Raw genomic sequence first — 16994 nt, 5'->3', positions numbered from 1 at the left:
AAACAAATTAAGAAAATGTTGAAATGAAATAAAACATAAAAATATAAATTGGAATTTTAAAAATTCAAAAATAAGGCAATAGCACTCAGAAAAGAATAGGAAACGTGTACACAAAAATTAGCTGGCTATGGTGGTGCATGCCTGTAGTCCTGGCTTGTTGGGTGGCTGAGGCAGAAGGATTGCTTGAGTCCAGAAGTTCAAGGCTGCAGTGAGCCATGATTGTGCCACTGCACTTCAGTTTGGAGACAGATCGAGACCCTGTCTCAAAAAATATATATATACAACTTCAGAAATGAACCCCAATCTAGAGGAAATTCAAGAGTAAATAACGTAAGCACAGATAATATGTAAAGCAATACTAAGTGAAGAAAGGAAATTGTTGTTTTCTTTTCCACCCAGGATCTGTTGTGCCCCTCAAGAAGAGAGAGATCACCATAAGGTCAATCTGAGGTGCCAAGGACATCTTTTCTCCCTGTTGCAGAAGTCACATGGGTGAAGCCAAGTGTAACTTAATTATGCAGAGCTGAGGGAGGGAAATTGTTTTTTTTGTTGTTGTTGTTAAAAAAAAAGACAGCTAAAAGATTTAAGAGAAGACAATATTGAAAACAAAGATAATCCAATATATTGATAATATAAGTCTCCGAAGAAGAAAACTTTGGCAAAAAGAACAAATTCTAAAAACTATAATAAAACTTTCTTGAAATTAAAAAAGATTTGAAACTGCACATTGAAACGGCACACTGTACATCTAAGAATATTTACTCAGAACCATGACAAATGATATAAATGCACATAAAATCAATGAACTTTAAAGAAAAAACAATCTCCTGGGCACCAGACAAAAAGACTAAATGACTGAGAAAGAAAGATTATTATCAGACTTCTAAATGGCAATGTTTTATGCCTGAAGGAAATGGAATAATATATTTAAGATACTCAAGGAAAGAAAATGTAAGCCAAGGGGTAATGTGTGGATTTCTGTATAGCCACATGAATTTCAAGTGTGAAACCCATGAAGAGTCTTTATTGATGTGTTAAAAACAAACAAACAAAAAAACAAAAACCTCAGGGAATGTTTTCCCTATGAGCTCTTACTGAGAATTTTCCTGAAGAATAAGCTTCAGACAAAATTACTAACACTATATGAACTTAAGTATTGGTGGCTACATTTAGACACTTCTTCCTCTCTTAAAGACTTCTAAGTCACAGATACTTCATTGGCTTAAATTATTTTAAATGTTATGCTGTAAATGTTTATAATTTGGTGATATTCATTAATATAACATCTTTAGAAAGGAAGAGTAATAGGCCTCTGCATTTAAATTACTTTCTATATAACCGTGACTCCTTTGGGAATGGAGACACTGCCTTGTTATATAGAGCAGGATTTCATAATCCCAGCAGTATTTACATTTTGAGCTGGAAGATTCTTAGTTGTGAGAGCTGTCCTGTGCATTGTATGATGTGTAGCAATATTCCTGGTCTCTGTCTAGTACATGCAGTATGTTTCATCTTTGTTGTGACAAAAATGTCTCTTCAATGCCAAGTGTACCCTAGAGGGCAAAATCAGTTCTAGTTAAAGAACCACTGCTTTAGAGAAGTGTTAAATATTGCTGCAGAGAGCCTGTTCTGTTGCATTTGATCAACCATGAAGACCCATCTTCAAATTGTAGGAGAATGAAATCCCGGTAAAAGAAATTAATCAGCCAGAATAAGGGCATTTCAGATTGGATTATACATTTCATTAAAAAACATGTACACACGCATATATATATATACACCTATGTATACATACATATCATCTGTGAGTAATTATACACTCACTGGATCAGTCCTGGCGTTAGACACAGTATACTAATTTCAAAGTATCTGTATACGATAGAATACAAGTTTTATTAAGAGAATTTTAATATGAAATATATTTTGTTCCGTATTTTTATATTTAGTCCTTAATTACATTTCCCAAATTGTTTTCAGTTTTTTCATGTTAATCTTCTGTACGTTTTTAACATACTGAAACCATTTTTAAAAGAAATGTCTTCTTGATTGTAACTTGTACTACCATTTTTTTTTTTTAAACAGAGTATCACTCATTGTGTCTTCTGGGCTGTAGCACAGTGGCATGATCTCAGCTCACTGCAACCTCCACCTCCTGGGCTCAAGCGATTCTCACGCCTCAGCCTCTGAGTAGTTGGGATTACAGGTGTATACTACCATGCCCGCTAATTTTTGTATTTTTCATGGAAACTAGGTTTCACCATGTTGGCCAGGCTGGTCTTGAGCTCTTGGCCTCAGGTGATCCACCCGCCTTGGCCTTCGAAATTACTGGGACTACAGGCACGAGGCTCTGCGCCTGACCAACTTACACTACTTCTGTAGAGAGACTTAGTTGTTGATATATAGGAAGGGCACCTTGCCAGTGCTTGTGGTATATAAGAATATAAGAAAAAACTTAAAAGTTTGTAGGAAAGGCACATCAAATTTTATCAGTTGAGTACTCAGTATTTGCTTAGTGTAACTAAACCCTTAAAGTATAACATGTTGATTGTGCTTTGGAATAAAGGTCAAATTATTAGTGGTCATTACTTGCTAGCCTTCCAGTAAGTACCAAGTCTTATGAGAGTAATGGATATATTTTCACCCGAGATAAAGAACCTCCACTTTGTCTGTTATGGTTTTTCTTGGAAGTACTTTACTTGGATTGGTTTGAGGACTTCACTGTAACTCTGCTTTTCAGGCTTTTAAAAATGGAGGTGTTTTTGCTGATTGAATTTCTCAGGGCAGTATTTCACCAACTGCCTGTAAGATGTAAGGTTTGTGGGTGGGAGTTTCAAGAAGGATTTGTGAATCTGACAAAAGCTGCTTATTGTATCCTATAGATTCATAATGCAGTATTAATATACTTAGTATTCTTAGCTAAAGGAACCTGTTTAACCCATATTTCTCAGAGTTAATTGATATGGAATCCGTTTATGGTGCAGTGTCTATTAACATTTTGAAGAACAAATATTTTATGGGCCAGTTGTGGCAGAACAGTTCTGGTACAAGATAAAACTTGCTGTTTCCTCAGTAACTGTTAAATGACCAGTAAAGGGGAGGTATAAAAAGTATTAATATAAAAGTTGTAGAGAATTAAGGGAAAAATTTGAGGATGAAGGAGGGACACTAGTATGTTTTTTTTTTAAATGAGAGAGTAGATTTAAAAAGATGACTTGTGAGAAGTGCTATAAATTGAAATTGTGGAATTAGATTTGGCATATGCTACAAAATTTTATAAAAATAGAATATTCACTACCAAATGTACTTTAGAAACAAAGTAGAAAACACAAATGTACAACATTAGGTATCAGAAGAATACATAGCCATAAATTTGGAGGAGATTAAAAAAATGAGAAACCTGTGAAATAAAACTAATACTAATAAGTTTAAATATCTAAATCAAAAATTACCTTTTTTTTTTTTTTTTTTTGAGGCAGAGTCTTGTTCTGTTGTCCAGGCTGGAGTGCAGTGGCATGATCTTGGCTCACTGCAACCTCTCCCTCCCGGGGTTCAAGCAGTTCTCCTGTCTCAGCCTCCTGAGTAGCTGGGACTATAGGTGCTTGCCACCACACCTGGCTAATTTGTTTTGTATTTTAGTGGAGACAGGATTCACCGTATTGGTCAGGCTGGTTTCAAACTCCTGACCTCAGCTGATGCACCCACCTTGGTCTCCTAAAGTGTTGGGATTACAGGCATGAGCCACCTTGCCCAGCCTAAAATTTACTATTTTTAATGGGAACTTTTAACGTGTTGAGAAAATAGCTGACAGTTTATTAGGGGTTAAATCACTTGCTCGATGTCATATACTAACTAGTGGCATAACTAGAACTTGAACTAAAGTCCTTTTTGTCAACAATGTCTGTAGGCTCACCTGTTGGGCTCTATTGTTTCATAATGAAGAGAAAGGAAACCTCGGAGAACAAAACTTAAGAAGTGAAAAATGGGCTGGGTGCGGTGGCTCACGCCTATATCTCAGCACTTTCGGAGGCTTAGGTGGGTGGATCACTTGAGCAGTTCGAGAACAGCCTGGGCAATGTGGAAAAGCCCCATCTCTACTAAAAATGAAAAAAAATTAGCTGGGCATGGTGACATGCACCTGTAATCCCAACTACTAGTGATGCTGAGGCACAAGAATTGCTTGAACCTGGGAGGCAGAGGTTGCAGTGAGCTGACATCATGCCACTTTACTCTAGCCTCGATGACAGAGCTAGACTCTGGCTCCAAAAAAAAAAAAGTGAAAAATAATTCTTATGATTGAAAAAAAAATCCAAAGCTTAGAAAAAGATTGAAAGCAGTCTGATTAATTTTGTAATAAATTCTGGCCAAGATTATGTCAAGATTTAAATCTAGAGCAGCCTTAATTATAACCATCAATAACTAAATATAAAATTAGCTAATTCAGTAGCACTACGATGAAGAATATATTATAACACGTAGAGGGCTATGTTAGATTCATTGAAAATCAGGTGTGAAAAAATTTATGGTCATCTCAGTAAATGAGGAAAATAAATTGATAGAATATTTAATCAGAAAACAAACATGTTCAATGGTGAAATGTTAGAGAAGTTGTCCCCAACCTTTTTCGCACCAGGGACCAGTTTTGTGGAAGATAGTTTTTCCACAGACTGTGGTGGAGGGATGGTTTCAGGATGATTTAAGCTTGTTATATTTATCATTAGATTCTCATAAGGAGCATGCAACCTAAATCTCTTGTATGCACAGTTCACTGTAGGGTTCACACTCTTATGAGAATGTAATGCCGCTGCTGATCTGAGGGGAGGTGGAGCACAATTTCGCTTGCTTGCCACTCACCTCCTCCTAACAGGCCACTACCAGTCATTGGCCTGAGGGCTGGGGACCCCTGTGTTAGAGTCCTTCCCACTGCAGTTGGAGAGATGATAAGATATTCTGCATTATCTTTTTAAAATAACATTTTTTGGAAGTTCTAAGCAGTGCATAAGGGAAAAAAGTATAAATGTTGGAAAGGTTGATTTGTCTCCACCAAAACTCGTAAGTTTGATATCCAGTGGGGCAGTGTTGGGAGCTGGGGTTTAGTGGGAAGCATTTGGATCATGGAGGGTGATTAATGGACTAAGATCTTCCCTTGGGCATTGAGTGAGTTCTGCTCTGGGAATGGATTAGTTCCCAAGAAAGTGGGTTTTTACAAAGTCAGGACACCCCTCTGATTTTGCCTCTTCACAGTCTGCTTCTCCCTTTTGACCTTTCACCATGTTTTGACCTAGCACAAATCCCTCTCCAGAAGCTCAACAGATGCTGGTGTCATGCCCCGTGCAATTCCCATCCTGCAGAACTATTGGCTAAATAAACTTAGTTTCATTATAAATTACCCAATCTCAGGTGTTCTGTTATAGCAACGCTAAACAAAGACCAAAGAAGAGAACATTATCACTACTTTTAGGTTAAATAGAAAAGCAAATAAACAATAGGAAAACTATTGGACCTAATGAGAGACTTCTATAAAGTGGCCAGAATCCAAAAAGATAAATAAGCAAAAATTTTATTTAATTTTGTTTAGAGTCTGGGTCTCACTCTTTTGCCCAGGTTGGAGTGTAGTGACGAGATTGTAGCTTATTGCAGCCTCAAACTACTGAGTTCAAGCAATCCTCCTACCTTAGCCTCCTGAGTAGCTGAGACTACAGGTGTGTGCTGCCATACCTGGCTCATTTATTTTATTTTATTTTATGAGTTGAGGGTCTTGCTGTGTGGCCCAGGCTAATCTCAGATACCTGGCCTCAAGTGATCCTTCTGCCTCAGCCTCTTGAGTTGCTAGAATTAAACCCAAGTCACAGTATCCAGCCAAATATGCAAAACTTAGTATCTACTATTAAAAAATATGATACCAGCAATTCCAATTAATATTAATAGATAAAAGATCCAACTTAAGGTGTAAGAATAAACACAGTGGAAAAACATGTAAGATCTATATGAGAAAAATGAGACTGGGTGCAGTGGCTCATGCCTATAATCCCAGCACTTTGGGAGGCCAAGGTGGGCAGATCATCTGAGGTCAGGAGTTCAAGACCAGCCTCGCCAACACGGTGAAACCCCATCTCTACTAAAAATACAACAGTTAGGCAGTCGTGGTGGCAGGTGCCTGTAATCCCAGCTTCTTGGGGGTGCTTAGGCAGGAGAAGTGCTTGAACCCTGGAGGCAGAGGTTGCAGTAAGCCGAGATCGAGCCTCTGCACTTCAGCTTGGGTGACAGAGCAAGACTCTGTCTCAAAAAAAAAAGAAAAAGAAAAACTTAAATGAAACTATGGAAGAACATAAGCTATGCCTGCATAAATGAAATGTGTCTTATTCCTGATTGGGATAGCTTAATATTTTACATGATGACCGTTTTCGTTTTATTGACTGAAAAGTTTTGGGTAATTTCAACTCAAATTTCTTAGCACTTCTACTTGAGTTACTTTGCTGTTTTCTAGTAGTTAGAAGAGTACCTTCTACATAGTTGGCACTAAGTTGTTTTTTAAATTAACAAATGCAAATTTATTCCAGAGAAATGGCAGGAAAAATGTGCAAAGAGGTATGTATGTAGACATTTATAATAGTTTTGTGTTAGCAGAAAAACTAGAAGCAGTCTAAAATGTTCATTAAAAGGCGACTTAGAATGCTGTGCTACTACTAAAAAGTAGTATGAGCTATAAATACAACACAGTATATAACATGCATCTTAACATATGAAATGAATGTGTGTGCAGGTATGGGTATTGAGTATGACAGAGGAAGGCGTAGATCAGTCATCCTCAAACTTTGGCTGTACATGAGAAACACAATTTAAACCAAAGCAAAAAGCAATAAAAACAAACAAAAAGTGGGGCCTTAGTGTTCAGGCTCCACTCCCAGAAATTCTGATTTTGTTGCTCAGAAATAAGGCCTAGGCATTGGGTATTTTTTATTTTTTAAAAGTATGTGGGTAATTCCAGTGTGCAGTTAAAGTTGGTCTAGAGAAATTTGCACTAGATTGGGAACAGTGGCCAATTCTCAGTCGTGCAACGTTAAAACCCACTGCTTCTCCAGCAACTGGTAAAGGACCAGTAGAGGAGAGATCTGAAAAGTAGTCATTTCATGAGGGCATTAGAAAAAAAATGCTAAGTAAGTAAATTCTTACTAGCTTTTAACTTATTTATGCCTAGTGTTCCATTATTGGAACACTAAGCATATGGTAGTTATTTATATCCCACTGTTCAAGGACATCTCCAAGGTCTGATTGCAAAAACTCAAAAAATTGCAACCTCTCACATAAATCGGTTAATTTGCTAAAACTGTTGAGGTAACTAAAATAAGGAAATGAAAAATTTATGTTGAAACTTCATCTTTGGTTTTATAAGTGTGCCAGACTTGGTCTTTGGTTTCCATATCTTTCATGGCAGAGTGGTCAATACATGGGATAAAATATTTCAGCTTCAAATCAGATCACCATACGAGTAAACTGTGCTTTTTGCTTATTTTATTGAGTCAGAGATTCCTTGTGTATCTTATTATATGGTTGTAAATTAGTTATTTACACCTAAGTGATCTTACGTCTTAAAGCTACTAAAATACTATGTAGTAAGTTTAAAAGATTACTAAAAAATAAATCTTCATGAATATGTATAAGCTATTTTATAGATATGCTTTGAGGTGTTAAAAACAGGGAAATGGGACAACTTAGTTATAACTTACAAAATGCAAAATAAATGTTTGGAAATTGCCCAATATAAAATTTATAAATTATAGCACTGATTCTCTGTTATTTTATTTATTTAACAAATACCTATTGGGTGCTTCTATGTACTAGACAATTAAGATGACTTCTTTAAAATGTTATGGGCAGGCATGGTGGCTTATGCCTGTAATCCCAGTACTTTGGGAGGCTGAAGCATGAGGATTGCATTGCTTGAGCTCAGGAAGTCGAGACCAGACTGGGCAACATAGCAAGATCTCATCTCTACAAAAAATTTTAAACATTGGTCAAGTGTGGTGGCCTGTGCCTGGGTACTAGCTACTGGGAGAATGAGGCAGGAGGATCGCTTGAGCCCTGCAGATCGAGGTTGCTGTGGTTGTGCCAATGCACTCCAGCCTGGGCGACAGAGCAATATGCTGTCTCAAAAAAAAAAAAAAAAAAAAAAAATTATATCCCCTGTTCATGTTTTAGTTCTTCATCTATTCAGCAAATATAAACTATACCCATATGCCCATTTTGCCTAACATTATGGTTACAAATTTCTGAGTTGGTTTAGGTTGGGTTTTGAATTCTAACTCTGCCCTTCCTAGCTTTGTGACCTTGGGCAAATTACAAGTCTTTCTGTGTCTCATTTGCCTCATCTGTAAAAGGGGAATAATAATGGAACTGGCATAGAACCAGTACTGTTATACATGTAAAGTACACAGAATAGTGCCTAGCTAAGGAAGAGTGACTACCCAATAAATGTTAGGCACTAATATAAAATAGAATACCTGTTCTCTAGAAGCTTACCAAGAGAGTGATATATGAATAGTTACAATGCAGTGTCATCAGTGTCTTTGTTTACTTACTACTACATTTTGAGTTATCATATGTTTTGTGTCCACCAAATCTTCATTTCCTTCTTTATAATCTAGATTAATTTCTACTGATAAAAATTAAAACCAAGTTGAAAATTGTGAGGTGCAGTGACTCACACCTGTAATCCTAGCACTTTGGGAGACCAGGGTGAGTGGATCACTTTAGCTCAGGGGTTCGAGAGTAGCCTGGGCAATGTGATGAAACCCCATCTCTACAGAAAATACAAAAATTAGCTGGATGTGGTCCCAGCTACTTTCAGGGGGCAGAAGCGGGAAGATCACTTGAGCCCAGGATGTGGAGGTTGCAGTGAGCCGAGATCGTGCCACTGCACTCCGGCCTGGGTGACAGCGTGAGACCTTGTCTCAAAAAAAAAAGAAAGGAAGTTGTGGAACATTTAGGTTTTGATTAATTCTTTGTAAGATGAGTATCTTTTGTATATGTTTGTTTGATGGTTTTGTTTGTAATTTTCTTGCCTAATTCAGGGTAAACCACATAGGAAGAAAACATTTATATTTTAACTCCTACCTACTATGTGAGGTAACGCATTTGTTAATGAGCCAGATTTTACCATTCCACAATGTACATATACTTCAAAACAGTATGTTGTACATGACAAAAACATGTAATGCTATCTGTCAATTTAAATAGAAATGAATGAATGAATGCTTAATGTGCCCTATGAATGCTTGCCAGATTAGAAAAGCAAGAGGAGGCTGGGCGTGGTGGCTCATGCCTATAATCCCAGCAATTTGGGAGGCCGAGGCGGGTGGATCAGGAGGTCAAGAGATCAAGACCATCCTGGTCAACAAGGTGAAACCTCATCTCTACTAAAAATACAAAAATTAGCCGGGCATGGTGCGTACCTGTAGTCCCAGCTACTCGGGAGGCTGAGGCAGGAGAATTGCTTGAACCCAGAAGGCGCAGGTTGCAGTGAGCCAAGATCATGCCATTGCACTCCAGTCTGGGTAACAACAGTGAAATTCCGTCTCAAAAAAAAAAAAAGAAAAGGAAAAGCAAGGGGAGTGAAAATATATTTCGAGGAAATTTCTTTTCTTTTTTATTCTCCAAACTGAAGGTTTCTACCATCCTTTTTCTTTCCCAGCAGTAAAAGATGGAATTCTGAATTCTGAAAAAAATAAAAATTACTTTAAGTATTTCAAACTTTGTTCGAGAACTTTGGAAAATAAATTTAAATTAAACATAATCTTTTATGAGAGTGTGAATAGGTGTTCACCTTTCCAAAAGCAGTTTCCTTTTAAGGTCATGTATGTTAAATAAATGTGCTAAACTGTTGTAACCTAATGTATCAAAAGAACTTTTTTATCCTACAAACTTAATCAGAGTAATGCACGTCAAAAATGTGATCTGTTCATTTGCCGTTAATTCTTCTGACCTGATGTTCAGGCAAGCCTGATAATCTATTATATCATTAACTCATCTGACAAACATTTAATAAGGGCTTACTATTAAGGTCAAAAGAGTGGATAAGTTTGTGAGTTCTAAAAATAGGCAGTGTGGATTCAAATCCTAGTTGTAAAACTTACTACCTTAAGCTTCAGATTCCTTATCTGTAGAATAATGACAACCTGTGATGCCCAGCAGAACATCTTCCTTCTTACTCAGATGCTCCTTGGGAGTAGTGGTGCAAGGTTAATTATTTGTTTGCCTGGTAGAACACTGTGGTGCATTTTGGATTGTATTTTGTCTGTGAGACCTTAGGTTGGTTCCTCAGATGTTAACTTTCTACTGGGCAGTACTTCTTTTTTTGTGTTTATTTGTTGTTATTGACTTCTAATATAATTGCATTGTTGTCAAAAGATGTGGTTTGTGTGACAGTAGTTCTTTGATATTTGTTGAGACTTTCATTATGGTCAAGTTTTGGTTAATTTTTCTAAATACTCATGCTTGAGGAGAATTTGTATTATTGAATTTAAAGATATATTAAATTAAGCTTGATAACCATTCTAGTCTCCTATGGCTTTATTAATTAATTTTTTTGGTCCGCCTGAAATATCAATGCATAAAAGAAATATGTTAATCTCTCACTACAGTGGATTTGTCAGTTGCTCTGTGTTATTCCGGTAACTTCTGCTTCATTATTTTGTGGCTGTTTTACTTGTGCATAGAAGTTTTTCAGAAGTATCATATATTTCTGGATATTGATTCTTTTATCATTATGATGTGACCCTCCTTAAACCAAGTAACATATTTTTTAAAGCCATTTTAAAGGCTGGATGCAGTGGATCATGCCTGTATCCTAGCACCTTTGGATGCTGAGGTGGGAGGGTTGCTTGAAGCCAGAAGTTGGAGAATGGCCTGGACAACATAGCAAGCTCTTATCTACCAAAAATACCAAACCAAAACAAAACAATTTTGTCTTTTATTAATAGAGCAGCTCCCAATTTATGTGATAAGAATGGAAGTAATACAACCTTTTCCATTCCTTTAATTGAAACTTTTCTCTGTGCTTATAAATTAGATATCTTATAAATAGCATGTCTTTTTATTTTTTAATTATTCAGTTTTATTATCTATCAACTCTAAAGTTTATTAGTAATTATTTTTTTATTTGTGAGTAGTGGTATATTTGGACTTGCTTTTACTACCTTTAAATGTTCATCTTTTTTTATATGATGCTTTAAAAATACCTTATGTTTTAGTTTTTTTTATAGAATCAAATAATTCTTTCTATTTCCTGCCTTACGGTTCTGTAACTTTATTTATATTTGTATGATACAGATTCAGTGTTTTGTGTTCCAGTTTTAAAAAAACCTGTTGGAATTTAGATTTGAACTAAATTTAGGAAGAACTGACAACTTTATAATATTAGGTCTTCTAACCCATGAAAATTTTAAATTGTTTATTTGGTTCTCTCAGTACTGTTTTATGATTTTCTTTGTAAAGGTCCTATACATTATATTGATATATTCCTGGATATTTAATTGTATGCTCTTATGTTTCCTGTTATATATAGAAATATAACACTGTATCCAGCAATCTTGCTGAACTCCTTTATTAATGATAATAAATTAATTAATGTGAATGCTACTGTTCACAAATAATGACAATTTTATTTCTTTCATAAAAAACTTTATCTTGGCTAGCATTTCCAGGACACTTCAACAGAAGTTATGGTAGCAGGTATCTATGTGTTTCAGGTTCTTAAAGACTTCCATCATTTAGATACGTCTGTTTGTTTGTTTTTAGTAAATACCCTAGATCAAATAAGGAAGTTCTGTTCCTACTTTGAGAAAAAGTTTTTCTTTGTTTTCTTTTTATCTATTTATTTGTCAACGGACACTTGGGCTTATTCTTCCTGTTGGCTATTGTGAATAATGCTGTTATGAACATGAGTGTACAAACAATCTTTTGAGTCCATGCTTACCATGTTTTTACTTTTTTCTTTTTCTTTTTTAATCAGTAACTGCCGCTGCACTTGCTTCCCATTTTATAAAGATATTTTCCCACAAGTGAAATTGATGGATTGTATGGTAATTCCGTTATTAATTTTTCGAGGAACTGCCATACTGTTTCCCATAGTGGCTAAACCATTTTAAATTCTACCAGCAGTGCACAAGTATTCCAGTTTCTTCAGTTTATTTCTGTCACATTCTCTGTTTTTGTTTTTGTGGGTTTTTTTGATAGCACTCGTAATGTTATGAAGTACTAGCTTTGTTTTCTTTTAATTGAAAATAGATACTGAATTTTATCAAATACTTTTAATGCATCTATTATATGATTTGTCTTCCAGATTTTTTAATGTAGCAAATCACATTTTAAAAATATTAGGCCAACCTTAAATCCTGGTATGAACTCAACTTTTTCATAAAGTTTTATCTCTAATATATGTTCTTATATTTGATTTGGTAATATTTTGTTTACAGTTTTACAGCTGTCTATTAATATATGTGATTTGGCCTTTTCTTTTTCTGAAATGTCCTTATTAGGTTTTAATATCAGTGTTCTGATGAACTCTTTTCCTTATTTTTGGAAAAATATATGTAAGATTGTTATTGATTGATTGAGACAGGGTCTCATTCTGTCATCCAGGCTGGAGTGCAGTGACCCAATCATGGCTCACTGCAGTCTAGACCTTCCTGGGCTCAGCTTACCTCAGCCTCCCAAGTAAGTGGGACTCGCAGGCATGCATCACTGCACCTGGCACAGATTGTAATTTATTTCTCAACTGTCTGATACAATTCCCACCAGCAAGGAAGTCATCTACCATGTAGTTTTATTTGTGGGACAGTTTGTGTTACAGATTGAATTTCTTTCATAATTATAGCACTAGTCAAATACTATAGTACCAGCAGGAACTATATAATTAATATGTCCTCTTTCATTCTTACGGTAATTAGTGCACTTTCCTTTCCACCCCCATCAGTCCACCAGAAAGTAATCAATTTTATCAGTGTTTTCTGATAAACTACTTTGGAATATGTTGATTCTCTATATTGTATTAATTTTCTATGTCATTGATTTCTGCATTTGCCTTTTATTCCCTTCTACTTTAACACCCTTTGTGACATGGATGTTCATAATTAATTTTCATTTTTGCTTTTTAATATTTTTGTTTTTGGAGCTGTACATTTCTGTCTTAAGTACTGCTTTTAGTTTGTTCCCACAAATTTTGCATGTTCTAATTTATTATGATTAAGTTAAAATGTTTTTCTACTTTCTGCAGTATTAGGATTTTTTGTCCTTTGGGTTATTTCAAAATGTATTTGTTAATTTCCAAACATGGGGCGATTTCCTAGTATTTCTGTTATTGTTACCTAATTTGTTTGTATTGTGGTCAGAGAACATAGTATGGATGATCCCAATTGTTTGAAATTTATGACTCAATATACGGTAATTTTTAAAATATATTCTATTCGCGCTTAATAATAATATGCATTGTAATAGTTCATTGCTTTATATACAGTATGTTCATTAGTTCATTAGTTCAATACAGATAAAGCTGGATCCTTACTGGATATTTTTGGTTTGTTTCTTCAGTTGTTAAGAAAGATACGTTTTAAAAATGAAATTAGGCCTGGCGCGGTGACTCACGCCTGTAATCACAGCACTTTGGGAGGTGGCGGCAGGCAGATCATGGGGTCAGGAGATCAAGACCATCCTGGCCAACATGGTGAAACCCTGTCTCTACTAAAATACAAAAAATTAGCCAAGTATGATGGTGCGTGCCTGTAGTCCTAGCTACTTGGGAGGCTGAGGCAGGGAAATTGCTTGAAGAGGTGGAGGTTGTAGTGAGCCAAGATCGCGCCACTGCACTCCAACCTGGTGACAGAGCAAGACTCCGTCTCAAAATAAATAAATAAATAAATAAATAAATAAACTATGATAATTATTATTTATGGATTTGTCATTTTTTTAGTTCTGTCAATTTTGCATTCTGTATTCTGTATTATTAGGTCAAAGGTGAAATGATATCTTGCTGATCAATTGAATGTTTTTAAAATAAGTTAAATATATTATAAATTTGCTTTATCATTAATAGGGGTTTTTATGTTAAAGTGTGTTTTATCTGATATTAATATTGCTACTTCAGCTGATTTATTAGGTTAATATTTACATTTAAAATTTCAGCCTTCTGGATAAAAAGCATATAGTTGAATTTTTAAAATGTAATTGGAGGATTTTTTAAAAACTTATTTAGTCTGTGTATATTTAATACAGCTGGTGTTATATTTGGGTTTAAGTTTTATTTTGGGCCAGGTGTGGTGACTAATGCCAGTAACCCCAGCACTTTGAGAGGTGGATCACCTGAGGTTAGGAGTTTGAGACCAGCCTGGCCAACATGGTGAAACCCCTTTTCTACTAAAAATACAAGAATTAGCTGGGCATAGTGGTAGCCGCCTGTAGTCCTGTAGTCCCAGTTACTCAGAAGGCTGAGACAAGAGAATCGCTTGAACCAGGGAAGCAGAGGTTAGAGGGAGCTGAGATCGCACCATTGCACTCTAGCCAGGGCAACAAGAGTGAAATTTCATCTCAAAAAAGAAAAAAATCTTATTTTGTATTTTTATCTCTCTGCTTTTTTATTTACATATTTTTTCCTTTTTGTCTTGTTTGAATTAACTAAGGATTTTTTCATCTTTATTATTTTTTATTCATGTGGGTATTTACACTAACCCTTGACTTATCAATACTTGGCACTTTTATCCCATTCCCATAAATCAAAAGACCTAATTGAAAGACCTTAAGAGTACTTGAACTACTATACAATACTACTATACTATACTATAGTACAGTTATAGTACTATAACTGGCTCTATGTAAAAAAAAATATACACACACATAAAATATGCCATATATGTCATATGCATTGCATGTCTATTGTTTATATTTAAATCCCAGAGTACAATATATATGCATATATGTACATATCAACAAGATATTCTACATTAAAAACAACAACAACAACAACAAAAAACTTTTATTGGTGACATTGAAAAAAAGGGCTGGGGTGGGGGCAGGTGGCAGGAGCCGGGGCTACGTGGGCATCCATGTGATCAGCAGTTGCCGCTCAGCCGCTTGGCGCATGCGCATCATGACGAGGCTCTTGTAGTCCCTTTCCGACACCACTGAGCCCTTTGACAGTCCTGGGTGGCTGCGGTCCATGGTGTCCTGGGGCTGTCCCTCCAACCAGGAAATCTTCAGAGGGTTGTTCACCAGGCCAACTTCATTCTGGACAGCCAGCTCCACAGCCCTGACGGTCGCGAACTCCACCACAGCAGTGCCTGCCTTCTTACTGGAAAGTACCAAGTTGAGAACCTCACCATACTTTTGCAAAAGCTGTAGAAGGACGTCTTTGGAGTAGCCACCTTTTGACTCATCCTCCTTATTGCACTTCCATTTTAGCTTTAGTTTGGGGGTTCTTTGGCCTTCAGTATTTTTTGTCTTTCCTCTCAACCTCTGGTTATGCTCCTGGCGTATTTGCTCCCGGATCAGCCTCTGCTGTTCCTCCAGCTGCTGGGAACCCTCTTCTCTCAGGCGTTCGATCTCTTGCTCTAGTGTCCTGGTGCTCTGGCTCTCCTCCTCCTTCTCACTCTCCTGGGCCTGGGCCTGGGCCTGCCGTTCCCGGGCCTCCATATCAAGCTTCACTTTCTTCCTTTTCTCATCAAGTTTCTGGGTCCTCTCTGCTGTCTGCTTCTTGGCTTTCCTGACCTTGTCATAGGCAGCCCTGGCAGCAGCATCGGTCAGCACCTCCAAGGCCTGAGAAAGCTGGTGGAAGAGTTCAGCTGCTCTGGGATTATCTGGATTTTTGTCTGGGTGGCAGGAGAGGGCCTTCTACCTATATGCCTTCTTCACCTCTTTCCGCCACCTTCTCCTCAATGCCTAGCAGCGCGTACAGGTCCATTTGTAAGAGCTCCTTGGTCACTGGTATGGTTCCCGCCTGATGCAATCGTACTACCGATATTCTACATATTTTTTTATGGCTTTTCATTACATTTCTATACCTCCCTTTAGAAACTTAATCTTTTAGTACGGGTCTGCTGGTTTAAAAAAAAAAAAAAACGATCATTTCTGTTTTTTAGGAAATATTTTTATTTTTTCTATTCCTGCATTTTTGAAGCAAATGTTTTCTTTTTCCTCTGGCTACCTTTAATAATTGTTTTTGTCTTTGGTTTGTGATACTCCTGCATTATAAGCAGTTATGAAATTTTGCCTGGGTTTCCTTCTGTGTTTGATAATCCCAGCATCTAGAGCACTTTTGAGTGTGTTTTTATGGAAGTTCCCCTTTATCTGTGGAGGGTATGTTCCATGACCCCCAGGAGATACCTGAAACTGCAGGTGGTATAGAACCCAGTGCCGTCAACCAGAATACATTTCTATTTGTCTTCCATCCATACATTTAATGTCTAGAAAGCACTGCACACTGTGGCTGTAACGTTTGCAGTTTCAGGTTCAACAGCAAAACAGGCACAATTTTTTTTCCTTCTTTATAATTTCGGGGATGGAATATTTGTACTTTCCATAGAGCTTAGCAACCTTAGCATATAATTTTTTCTTATTAATTTTCAAAAATTATTGGAAAATATGAAGGAAACATCTTGCACAAATGACCTACATTGGAACCCTTTGCTCTATCTCTGTATTTCATGCAGTTCCTAATAAATTTTGGAGGGATACACTTATGGAGGCACAGGAAAGTATATAATTTGCAGAAATAAGACTAGTGAGATTGAGACAAATAGGTCATCATAGAAGTAATAGACTTGGACTCAGTGTTAGAAAAACTAGTCTTCAGGTTAGGTCTCAGGTAGCTAGGGCTGATTGCAGCATCAGGGATAGCTCCCAGTATGTTCTATTTTGTAATGATGTTATCCTAATGGTACAGGGCATTTGTACTACATACTTTAATTAGTTAAAAAAGCCTAGCTTCCCTGATGGTAAGAGATTTGTCT

At 36.5% G+C, this 16994-nt stretch overlaps 1 protein-coding gene, 1 non-coding gene and 1 pseudogene across 4 annotated transcripts in view; 1 reads left to right on the top strand and 2 right to left on the bottom strand.

The window, feature by feature from the left end:
- ARID2 (AT-rich interaction domain 2) overlaps window positions 1-16994 on the top strand; it is a 193342-nt gene that overhangs the window by 58584 nt on the left and 117764 nt on the right. The gene's annotated exons all lie outside the window — the stretch shown is intronic.
- Window positions 401-527, bottom strand: LOC118144673 (small nucleolar RNA SNORA64/SNORA10 family). Its single transcript, XR_004729423.1, has one exon. It is a non-coding gene; the product is annotated as a small nucleolar RNA SNORA64/SNORA10 family (small nucleolar RNA).
- Window positions 15062-16033, bottom strand: LOC103795197 (dnaJ homolog subfamily C member 17 pseudogene; annotated as a pseudogene).

The sequence above is a fragment of the Callithrix jacchus genome, chromosome 9 (assembly GCF_049354715.1).
Source record: "Callithrix jacchus isolate 240 chromosome 9, calJac240_pri, whole genome shotgun sequence".
Classification (NCBI taxonomy): domain Eukaryota; kingdom Metazoa; phylum Chordata; class Mammalia; order Primates; family Cebidae; genus Callithrix; species Callithrix jacchus.
Note: the sequence above shows the minus strand (reverse complement) of the source record. Positions and strands in the feature narration are given on the sequence as shown.